The sequence below is a fragment of the Lactuca virosa genome, chromosome 5, assembly GCF_052849685.1.
Source record: "Lactuca virosa cultivar CGN04683 chromosome 5, Lactuca_virosa_CGN04683_v6, whole genome shotgun sequence".
Lineage (NCBI taxonomy): Eukaryota > Viridiplantae > Streptophyta > Magnoliopsida > Asterales > Asteraceae > Lactuca > Lactuca virosa.
The window spans coordinates 435,606,458-435,617,952 of NC_136430.1; the positions used below are offsets into that span (position 1 = coordinate 435,606,458).

At 34.6% G+C, this 11,495-nt stretch overlaps 1 non-coding gene across 1 annotated transcript; it reads right to left on the reverse strand.

Moving 5' to 3' along the window:
• Positions 1 to 9,176: 9,176 nt before the first annotated feature.
• LOC145117923 (small nucleolar RNA R71) lies at positions 9,177 to 9,284 on the reverse strand. The gene has a single exon (XR_013712915.1). It is a non-coding gene; the product is annotated as a small nucleolar RNA R71 (small nucleolar RNA).
• Positions 9,285 to 11,495: the final 2,211 nt, after the last annotated feature.

Genomic DNA, 11,495 nt, shown 5'->3' on the forward strand with positions numbered 1-11,495 from the left:
TCAAGAATCTTCCAAAGGAAACTTATATCCTGACCACTTTCAAGATATTTTCATTTCATGCAAAAGAATTTTAAAACCTTTAACATTCATCTTTATCTATCTCTTATAGATTTTACATTCCAAGAATGTATCTTGTCATTCCTATGTCTTTCATTTTAGAAATACTTTCCGAGTCAAGGTGAAAACCACCTTGCATAGTCGGAATATTATTTCAAATGATTAAGTATGTCTCTTTTAAACAATATTAGGAATATCACTATCCTCCCACTAGTTCTTAGTAAACACACATGTTCTTTTTCATTTTGATATAAAATCATACTTTGTATCTTTATATTAAAATGACTATTCCAATCTTGAGATGTTTGCTTTATATCCACAGGTGGATCTTAAGCCTTACACATTTGGTTAGGATAACATGGATTAAGAAAAGCTCCAGGCTAAGCTATATAGATATCTTGTAGTAGATGTCTATTAAGAAAAACGGTTTTTCTTGAAATCTATTTGCTATATCTCATATTAAGAATATGAAGTTATAGTAAATAATATCCTTATAGATCTAATCATAGCTACTTGTGAAAAGGTTTGATTATAATCAATGTCATGAGTATGATAAGGACCATAGTCAATGACATGAGTATGATAAAATCCTTATATAACAAGTATTACTGAATGTGTATATTCATCCATGTATATATTCTTTCTAGAAGAATCTTTTACTCCTCCTAGCCTTGCTATAGAGAGGAAGATTAATCAAGCCCATACTTGATTATTAAACATAGATTACATCTCAATGTTCATGACTCTAAGTCATTTGTCAGATTCAAGATCTGATATAATATTTTGGTAGTTGATGGTTTAACTAGAAACCATCAAGAACTCATCAATGAGAGATTCCACAATTCTCAAGTCATAGATGATTTCTACCATTATTGTGAACAATTTGTGTTTATGAATAGCTATTATTCATGTTTAACATTTTCTAGTGCCAACAATTGTTACATCAAACTATGGTTCTTGAACTACTTCAACTTCCATGTGCCTCCCACTTGCTTTGTCATTAGAAGCTTGCTTTCTGCTAACTCAACTTTCAAAGGAATAAATTAACTTATTCTTGGTGGGTTTTTATATAATAATCTAAATGCCCTTTTAGAATATTCTACAATTATGTAATTAGTTGGAGTTTGTATTCAAGATTAGATTAATAGTGATTGAAGTATAATCCCAAAAAAAGTTAAAAGGAGGACATTTCTACTGATTAGAAAGTAAACTATATCAAGTAAAGTTTAATTTACCCTTTCTCATCATGAAGGCTTTAGAGGGTACTAGTGGGTTGTATCTTGTGCTTAATCATAGGAATTCATTAGAAAGGAATTCATACACCAAAGTGTATAGTTCCTTAATAATTATTTTCTCTACACTTTAGTGAAAATATTATTAGGAATCTTTTATATATAAATAAGATTCACATATGTCAAATAATCTACATTATTTGCCTTCAAAGATCCCTTTCTTGAAGTTGGAATATGTAGATTTCATTTATACAATAAAGATAACAATGTCATGGATAAGTTTGATTTAAAACAAGTTTATGTCAAAAGTGCTTGCATATAGAACTTAATTTTATTTATAGAATGTTGATATTTACTTTGTAATTCTATTAAGAGATCTGGTCTCAGAAACAGAATTCAATCATTTCAGAATATGAGTATTATCGTCATGAAAAACGATCTAGTAAATAATCAATAGTTTAAATAAATAACTGAGACATAAATATTTAGACATGCTAAATTTAAAACATACATTGTTCCAAAACAAATATTGTTTTATATTGCAAGCAATTTATGTTCTAAGCAGAAATTATAAACTAAACTTTGAGAGTGTAGTTCCAACTTGCTTGTGCTCAGCTAGTTACTCTTTTGTAAATATTTGCAATCAAGTTACAAATATTAGATTAACATTTAAGTACCAAGTACTTGAGTGTTACACAAAAACTATATGTTCTATCCTGCAGATACATGAAGTACAAGTCTCTTCCAGACTTTCTTTCTAGATAAGAGGAGCAGTTCCTCCACCAGTGTCCAGTTTCTTCACAAAAGAAACAAGATCCATCTATGTGGGCCTTATTGAATTTCTTGGGCTTAAAGGTGTTTAGTCCATAAAACATGGGCCTTATAGATCACACAAAGTGACCCTTTTAGCCTTGCATTATTCTATTGTTTAAACTAGCTTTAAATAAAATATCACTGTATTTATTGGAATATGTTATATCATCAGATATATGCTTAAATTATCCAAGACTTCCTAGAAGTCATGAATAACTATTCCTAGCTTGATGTTAGAAGCATCTTGAGCATCACAGTGATTCCTTTACTGGGTAACATATTTAGGTCTATTACTCAAAGTGATTTGTTTAGGATTAGGACCTTCAAGTGTACACAATTTCATATCTCTCACGAGATTGTCTGTTAAGACATGAACTCATTCATTGAAGTTGTATCTATTGAATGTTATTGTTTCACTAAGTCATTTAAAGAGAAATGACATTTCATGGTTATGAGAGTGGATTATATATCTACAAAATTTTTAACAAAATTCATTTAGTATTTTCAATATTTAATCTTTAATAATTAATACCCTTTTAGTTTCTAAAAACATTAATTATCAAAGTCTAGGATCCAAGTTGCAAAACAGATACATGGTTAGGTATCCTTTATCCCATCCATCCGAATTCAACCCGGTAGATATCGATTATCAATTATATCTTACCATATAATTCCTAGATTTATGGGATCGCTAATAACAAATTTAATTAGACATGTTTGATCTCATCTATGTCTCAGAACTCTCTTGCTTAAGTATCCTTTATCACAAGAAATTTCCGAACAAATCATCCAATTTGAAAAACTTGTGTAATCGGCCTATAACTTGGTTATAGAAACCGCGAAGACACATCGACCATCAAAATATAACACTAAGTGGTTAGGTATCCTTTATCCCACTAGTGTATACAAGAGACGTGCGAGTGTTCTTTAAAAAAGGATTGCATAGATTTGAGGTTTGTAAGGGGTCTTTGATGTTTTTATAATTCTAGTTTAAAAAACATGTTATATCATGGTTATTGCATGCATTCAATAAACCATGGTATACTTTAAGAAATCTTATTTCATTTAAAACCTCATTTTTAACAATGTTCTACATATATAAAACCCTGTTTTATATTATTGACGCGATCAAAGTTTTAAATTAATAACTAGTATTAAGTTATATCGTTTGAGCACTTTAGAACATTTGGAAACCTTTTAATAAAACTTCCTTTTATAAAATAAGGTTTAGAGTTTGATAAGTTTACAAATCTCTATTTTAAACTTATACAATTTTAATCCCGAAATTTTACCCGTTACTAGTTTTAACGATAAAGCTTGTTTTATTGTAAAACTATTTTAGCAACTTATGTAAAAAGGTAAATTTCATTAAAACCAAACTCTTTGTGATGTTTATTTATGTTCAAATATTATTTTTTCATTTGAAAAAGTAATTTATCAACCATCACATAATAATAATAATAATAATAATAACATAAACATAAAACATCACAAGCATCCATAACAATTATAATATATGTGCGTAAACCAAGCATTAACTAGTAATAATTTTGTGAGCCATCACAAAATTATCAAGTCCATTTCTAAAGGGACATAAGGGACCTTTATCTTGTAAAGTCTTCATGTGCTCCCACTTGCTTCAACACATTGTAGCAAGTTTATAAAAATAGTTTTATAAAGTTTGAGAAACTTTAATAAAATCAACTTTATAAACTTTTGATCTTCAAAATGGCCACCATCTTCATTCTTGTTACATTTTTACAAAAATAAACTATTTCTAAAACTAATCTATTACTTACAAAAATTAACAAAAGAAAACTACCTATTTAATTATTACATACCATATGAATAAATAAATAGTTACAACCATTTTAAATAAATCAACACATGCAACAACACAAAGGTCCATGGCTAGTTTATGCACATCATACAAATTTATATACTCAAAAATATATAAAACAACTCTTTGTTTTTCTAAGACAACTTTTATGACCAAAAAATATGTATGTAAACTTTTGGTCAAAAAATAACAATTATAAACATTTTAAAGTTGTCAAAGAAAATATGTATGGATATTTCTTGCAAAGAGAAAACCATCCAAGTTTTCCAAAAACAAATATTTCATCACCTAAAAAAATAATCTAACTAATCTTGCAAAAATGGCTCTGATACCAATTGTTGGGTTTTTATTCAAAAATCCGGTTTCACAACCGGTAAAATTGACAACGGAAGCTTTAAAAATCTTGAATAAAACTAAAACTATTTTATTTGCCCACCAAGGATCATTTTGCAAGAATTATAAAGATTAAAACAACCATAGAAGGGAAATCATAACAACCTTTGAAGACTTTGATCCTCATGGGAGGTTGGAAGTTGATGAAGTGTGGCATGAAACTCTAAAGCAAGAGTTCTCTACAAGTATCCACCAAGCAAGAGTAGAACCATCAAAACATGCTAGTATTCACTTGTAATTTGTTGTTCATAAGCCTTTGAAATATATACTAAATATATGTTCAAAGGTGAAACAACAAAGGGGCTTTGTCTAGCATCAAAATGAAAGAGAAGGGAGGAGAAGGGAGCTTATGAAGCTCGAAATTTGGCAGCCCTCTTAGAGCCTCTCATGCTCACGGTTTTGGCTTCAAAGAACAAGGAGAATGAGTCTTGCAAGAAGTCCCCCTAAACCTTCCATGCCCTCCCTTATATAATACCCAAAAAGCAAAGGGAGACCATAAAGTAAAAGAGGGACAACTTTGTCCCAAGCATGGCAAAAGAAGACCATGCTTGGTCTCCTTACAATTTTCAAAAAAGGCATGTCCAAAAGAAGATAAAAGTTGTCTCATGGCTAGTTTTTATACACATACATGTTATCTTTATAAAAATCAAGTATTTTTATAAAGAATTCCCAACATATATATATATATATATATATATATATATATATATATATATATATATATATATATATATATATATATATAAAACTAGTCATATATAAATATCTTATTTTATATAAAACTATCTTTTATATAAATTGTAACTAGCTTATTAAGATATAAATATGAATATATATATATATATATATATATATATATATATATATATATATATATATATATATATATATCTTATTTTATATAAAACTATCTTTTATATAAATTAAACTAGTTTATTAAGATATAAATATAACTTATAAATAATCATACTTTATGATATATTTCATAAGTTGTTATTTCTCCAATAAATATTATTTCCACAAATAATAAATTCTCAATTAGTAAATATTATTTCCATGAAATAATAATTTTCCAATTAAATACAAGTGTTGATATATTTATTAATAATCAAATTATACTAATAAATAATCAATTGACGGTAACTTGCTATATGGTGTAATCCTATATGATCATATATTATTAGCAATATCATTCTGTAATGACTCTTGGGCATACTAGATCTTTCACATGGTCGGTGTGCCAAGTGCGGTAAGCCGCACAGTGGGGCTTGTCGAGCAGCAGGCTCGGGATGTTACGCATGTGGCCAGCCGGGTTACATGAGCAGGGATTGCCCCAACAAGGGCTTGATATGTTTCCACTGCAACCAGACTGGCCATAAAAAGGCCGATTGCCTGAGGTTGCAGGGAGGAGGAGGAGCGGTGGCGGCGCCTGTGCCCGCCACAATGAGGATCATTGATGGCCGCCCTGCCAAGGCGGATGCTCCTACGGTGTAGAGCTGCGCATTTTAGTTGACTATCGAGGAGGCTCGGGCAGCGCCACAACGTTGTGGCTGGTACGTGTTTTATTTTTCCTACTTGATATTGATTTGTATTGCTTATGAGTATATATATGTGCTCCCGTATAGGGACCTTTTTGGTCAATGGTGTGTCGGCTCATGTTCTTTTTGATTCGGGAGCTACCCGATCGTTTGTATCTCTTGCGCTTAGCAAGAAGTTCCGGGATGCTTTGGGAACTTTGGATTCCCCATTTGAGGTTGATATTGCAGATGACCGCACTGTGAGTGTTGCGAGGGTATATCAGGACTGTGTACTGAATGTATTTGGGGAGTGGTTTCGGGTTGATCAGGTACCGATACCATTGCGAGGGCTAAAGGTGATTGCTAGGATGGACTGGTTGGGGGTCAATGGGGCCATGATAGATTGCGAGCGCCAGCTGGTGAGAGTTCGAACCCCAAGTGGGGGAGAACTGATTATTCATGGTGGAGAAAGGGTCTCGCAGGGGTCAACCCTCTGTTCGGCAGCAAGATCTAGGAGACTTCTCCATTAGGATTATTCGGGATTTTTGGCATATATCTCGGATACGAGGGTTGAGACCCCGACAGATTTGGATAGTGTACCGTTTGTACGAGATTTTCGGGATGTCTTTCCCGAGGAATTGCCTGGAGTGCCTCCGGAGACGCAAGTAGAGTTTCGCATTGATTTGGTGTCGGGTGCCGCTCCGATAGCTAAGGCATCATACCGGCTAGCTCCGCCAGAGATGCAGGGGCTATCTACGCAGCTTCAGGAGCTGCTAGACCGAGGGTTTATTCGCCCGAGCAGTTCCCCGTGGGGAGCACCGATCCTGTTCGTGAAAAAGAACGGGTCACACAGGATGTGTATTGATTATCGGGAGCTGAACAAGCTAACGGTGAAAAACCGTTATCCGCTCCCGAGGATCGATGATTTGTTCGATCAGCTACAGGGTGCATCTTGGTTTTCCAAGATTGACCTTCGATCGGGGTACCATCAGATGAGGATTCTGGATGAAGATATACCGAATACAGCTTTCAGAACCCGGTACGGGCACTACGAGTTTGTGGTGATGCCATTTGGGCTCACCAGTGCCCCAGCAACGTTCATCGATCTCATGAACAGGGTGTGTAGGCCTATGTTGGATCGGTCGGTGATTGATATTGCCATATTTATACATATTTTTAGGCAATATTTATTTACATTTTTATTAATATTTTGGTTATTTGCATAGAATAATGGTACTTATAAGGATAAATTGTTATTTGCAGCCAAAGTAAAGCATTTGTTAAGAAAGGGACTAGAACTGACAATACTTGGAACTTTGGAGGCTTGAAGGGAAGAAGGGTGAAAAACTCAGCAAAAAACGTGCTCACGATGTGAGTAATTTGATGTTCACGACGTGAGTAGAGTATTCTAGAAGATATGCATCCGGGTGAAAGAGTCCTTGTCGAATACGGAAAACTCGCATTCACGACGTGAATCCTTATGGTTCACGACGTGAACTTGGTTAAATCAGATACTATAAATTCTCTTGCTCATTACGACTTGGAAGGCTTTTGGCTGAAGAAAAGGGTTTCAGAAGACGAATTTTAGCAGAAGAAAAGTCTTGGAAAAAGGTTTTCAACACCAAAAGAGTAGAGGTTCATAATTAGTTTAATTGTTGATACTTGAACATGTCTTATACTTTGATTTGTGCTTGTTTATTTGCTAGTATGTCCAGTTAAATCTAGATGCTTCTGTTAGCTAGATAAAGCTGGAACTCATGGTTTTGATGCATTAGATTTGACTTTACTTGTTGGTAATATGCTTGTGTTGATTGATTTTACCTAGCATGTTTAATTTAATATTTGATTACTTTAAATTCCTGTTCTGTGTAGTTAGTGAATACAAATCTGCATGAATTTGAATACCTAATAATTCAGTGAAAACTAGTTTATTAGAGCTAAGATCAAACCAATCTTAGATAAGTAATTGAATCATTGAATTAAGTTGTGCTAGAGAACTCATATTATCACTGTAATTGTGTTTTGATTAATCAATCTTACATGGCTCCAATCTTATTCAATAATTGATTATGTGTTAACTATTGTGTGACCATACATAGATTTACATGAATTAATTAAAGTTAGTAGATTTAGAACTAAATTGCTAATACTATCTTAATTGGTACCAACAGTAATTGTCATAGCTAAATTATAAACCATTGAGGGAAAGTGGATTCGAACTAACAGAAGTGTTTTCAGTAATTGATTGAATTTGAGTAAAGTTCGTCTGATCTTGTAAAATCAGATAAAACTCTTTTAAGCTGTTAATAATTAGGTTAATTTGGTAGTTAGGTTATAAATATAAAATTAGTGGGTACTTTTGTGCACAACAAGTTTTTGGCGCCGTTGCCGGGGAACGGCTTAATTAGTTACTGATTTATTTGCTTTAAATTAATCGATCTTTTTTGTGGGGTAAAACCTGCAAAGAGTTATTTGTCAGTTTCAATTTTTTTTTCTGGCATTACAGAACTCACGACGTGAGCATTACAGACTCACGACGTGAATCCTGTGATTCCTCGTTTTCCTTAGTTTAGTTTGTTTTTCTTAGTTCAGTTTTACGTTTTTTTTCTCTTTCTTTTGTTTATTTTGCAGGAGTTCATGACCAGGGGCTCTAACACACCTTTGGTGCCACCTCTTGAAGATCCAGAGTCCGCCCTTTATAAAAAGAAAGATAAGAACGTGAACGAAGATCAAACACCAAAGAAGACACCCTTACAAGAATTCAAGTCAGTATTCTCAAAGAAGTCGGGAAAGAAAACGGAAGAATCGAGTTCATCTTCAAAGGACAAGAACAAGGTTGAAGACTTAGACCAAATACCTACCCCAAACAAATCCGAATACGAATCCAAAGCCGAGTTTGGACTTTATACAAGTGAACCCGAGAACGAGCCAAGAAACGAGATGGCGAATATTGAAGAAATGTCCATGGGAGCTTACAGAAAGAGAATTAGAGATGATGTTGGGCCAGGTTTAGTACAACCTGCCATTCCTGCCACTGCCACATTCGAGCTGAAAGGACATATCCTTTCTGCACTGAAGGATATCCCATTCTATGGAAAAGATCATGAGGATGCGTTTAAACACTTAGATGAAGTTAACGAAATTGCTGACTACTTCAATGTCCCGAATGTCAATAGAGATACCATCTTACTAAGGATGCTTCCCATTACTTTTAAGGGAGCTGTTAAGGATTGGTTAAAAGCACTACCGCCGGGTACAATCACTACATGGGCTCAAATGTGTGAGCAGTTTTTAGACCAATTCTGCCCACCATCCAAGATAGCTAAACTCAAGAAGGCGATAGCTAATTTTGAGCAAAACCCGGGGGAGTCACTTTACGAGGCGTGGGAGCACTACAAAGGGGTTGTTAAGGAATTGTCCTCAACATGACCTTAACATCCAACAAGAAGTATCTATATTCTATGATGAGGTCAATGTAATGACACAGCAACTCCTTGATTCTCAAGGACCACTTACAAAGAAAAATTCGGGTGAAGTCAAGGAATTAGTTGAAGAATTTGCAAAGCATTCTCGTGAATACCACAATCCAAGGAATGAAGGAGTAAAGGGAGTTGGGAGTGGACATTCTGAAGAGATGGATGCTATGATGGCAATGCTAAATAATATAGACCGAAGGCTGACCCAAATGGACCAATCAATTCATGCAATTAGAGTTGGTTGTGAATGATGCAGTGGGCCACACTTGACTAAAGATTGCAATTTGGATGAATATGGGAACAAGAAGGCTCAAGTTTGCTACTCAAGTGGGGACAAGTATGATGAAGATTAGAGAAAACCAAGGAAAGAGTGGCTGCCTTACGATGAGTACAAGATGCAAAAAGAAGAAAAATATAAGCAGACAGGCCGAGGCTTCTATCAAAAAGAGCAACCACCAGCCGAAAAGAAAGTAGACTTGGAAAACATGTTGACCAGATTTATGGAAGCATCCGAGAGAAGACATGATGATACCGATGCAGTGCTAAAGGAACACATGAATATGATGAAAGAACAGCACAAAATGATGATTAACCAGCAAGCTTCATTAAGAAATCATCAAGCATCGATTCATAGTTTAGAAGTCCAAGTTGGTCAACTCACTACTTTGGTGAATAACAAATTATCTTCACAACTTCCCGAAAAGAAAGCTCAACCTCATGTTATGGCTATTGATACTGAAGAAGAGGCAATCTCTGAGTTTTTGGAGGCACTAGAAGTGGAACCAAAGTAGCCCGATCCAAAGCCGAAGAAGCCGAAACTCAAAAATGAAGAATCTGTTGGAATACCCAGTTCACGTCATGAGCCCGCTATGCTCACGTCGTGGACCCGGTCTGAATAGAAAATTTTCGTATCTGTTCAAGCTTATAAACCGCCTTTGCCATTCCCGTCCCGAGCTAACTTAGTCCACTGGAAAGGGAACATCTGGAGTTTATTCAACAAATAAAGGATATTCCTATTAATACTCCTTTTATTAATTCACTATCAAAAATTCCAGAATACGCGAAGTTCCTATAAGATCTAATAGACACTCGACATGAATTAAAGAAGAATTCTAAAGTGATTCTTAGTGAGCAAAGCTCAAGAGCTGTATTGGGAGAGATACCTAAGAAGATGGGAGATCCCGGACGCCTCACTCTTCCATGTGAGTTTGGTAACAATTTGAAGACTTATGCTTTAGTTGATTCCGGGGCTAGCATAAATTTGATGCCCTATTCATTCTATCAAAAGCTAAATATTCATAAAATGAAGGCAACAAAAATGACCATCCACATGGCTAATCGTTCGGTGACTCACCCGAGGGGAATAGTTGAAGACATCCTTGTTAAAATTGGGAAATTTGTTTTCCCAGTTGACTTTGTGATTATGGATATGAAGGAGGATGCAAATATCCCAAACATTCTTGGTCGCCCTTTGCTAAATACTGTTGGCGCTCTAGTTGATGTTCGTGAATCTAAGCTTACATTAAGGGTTGGTGATGATAAGGAGGATTTTGGAATACAAGATGGATTTCAAGGATATGATGTTAAAGGTGAAGTGTTCAATATTGATGAAGAGAATGAACTTGAAGAATTAGAGAAGCTTATGGAAGAAGAAATCAAGACAATTAATCAAGTCAAACACACTAAACCAAGAGCATCCGTTCCATTTTTCGTTGAAGTCATTGCTTACACAAAACCAACATCTTTGATAAGTGAGGAAAATGATGACATGTCGAGTGATGAAGAACAAGTTACATCAAAGGTGACTAGTCCAGTGGTGAAGGAAGAGAAGGATACTATGGAGCTTAAGTATGAAGACAAATTAGATACTAAGGGGATAAAGCGCAAGATCGATAGAGACGAAGTCAAGGCTAAAAAGGAAAATTCTAAAAAGGCGTACATTAGACGAGTCCAAGCATACAAGAAGCGATGGAAGGAGCAGAAGATCCAGCTGGTGATGAACTCATCTGAAGATTCAACGTAGGAGGCACAGAGTCCAGCTCAAGACTCCGCAAAAAGAAGCGCTTCTCGGGAGGCAACCCGAGTTTGGTTTGCGTTTTCTTTACTTTTTTTTTTAGTTTTTGCATTTTTTTTAGTTTTTGCATTTTTTTTAGTTTTAGAGAAATCG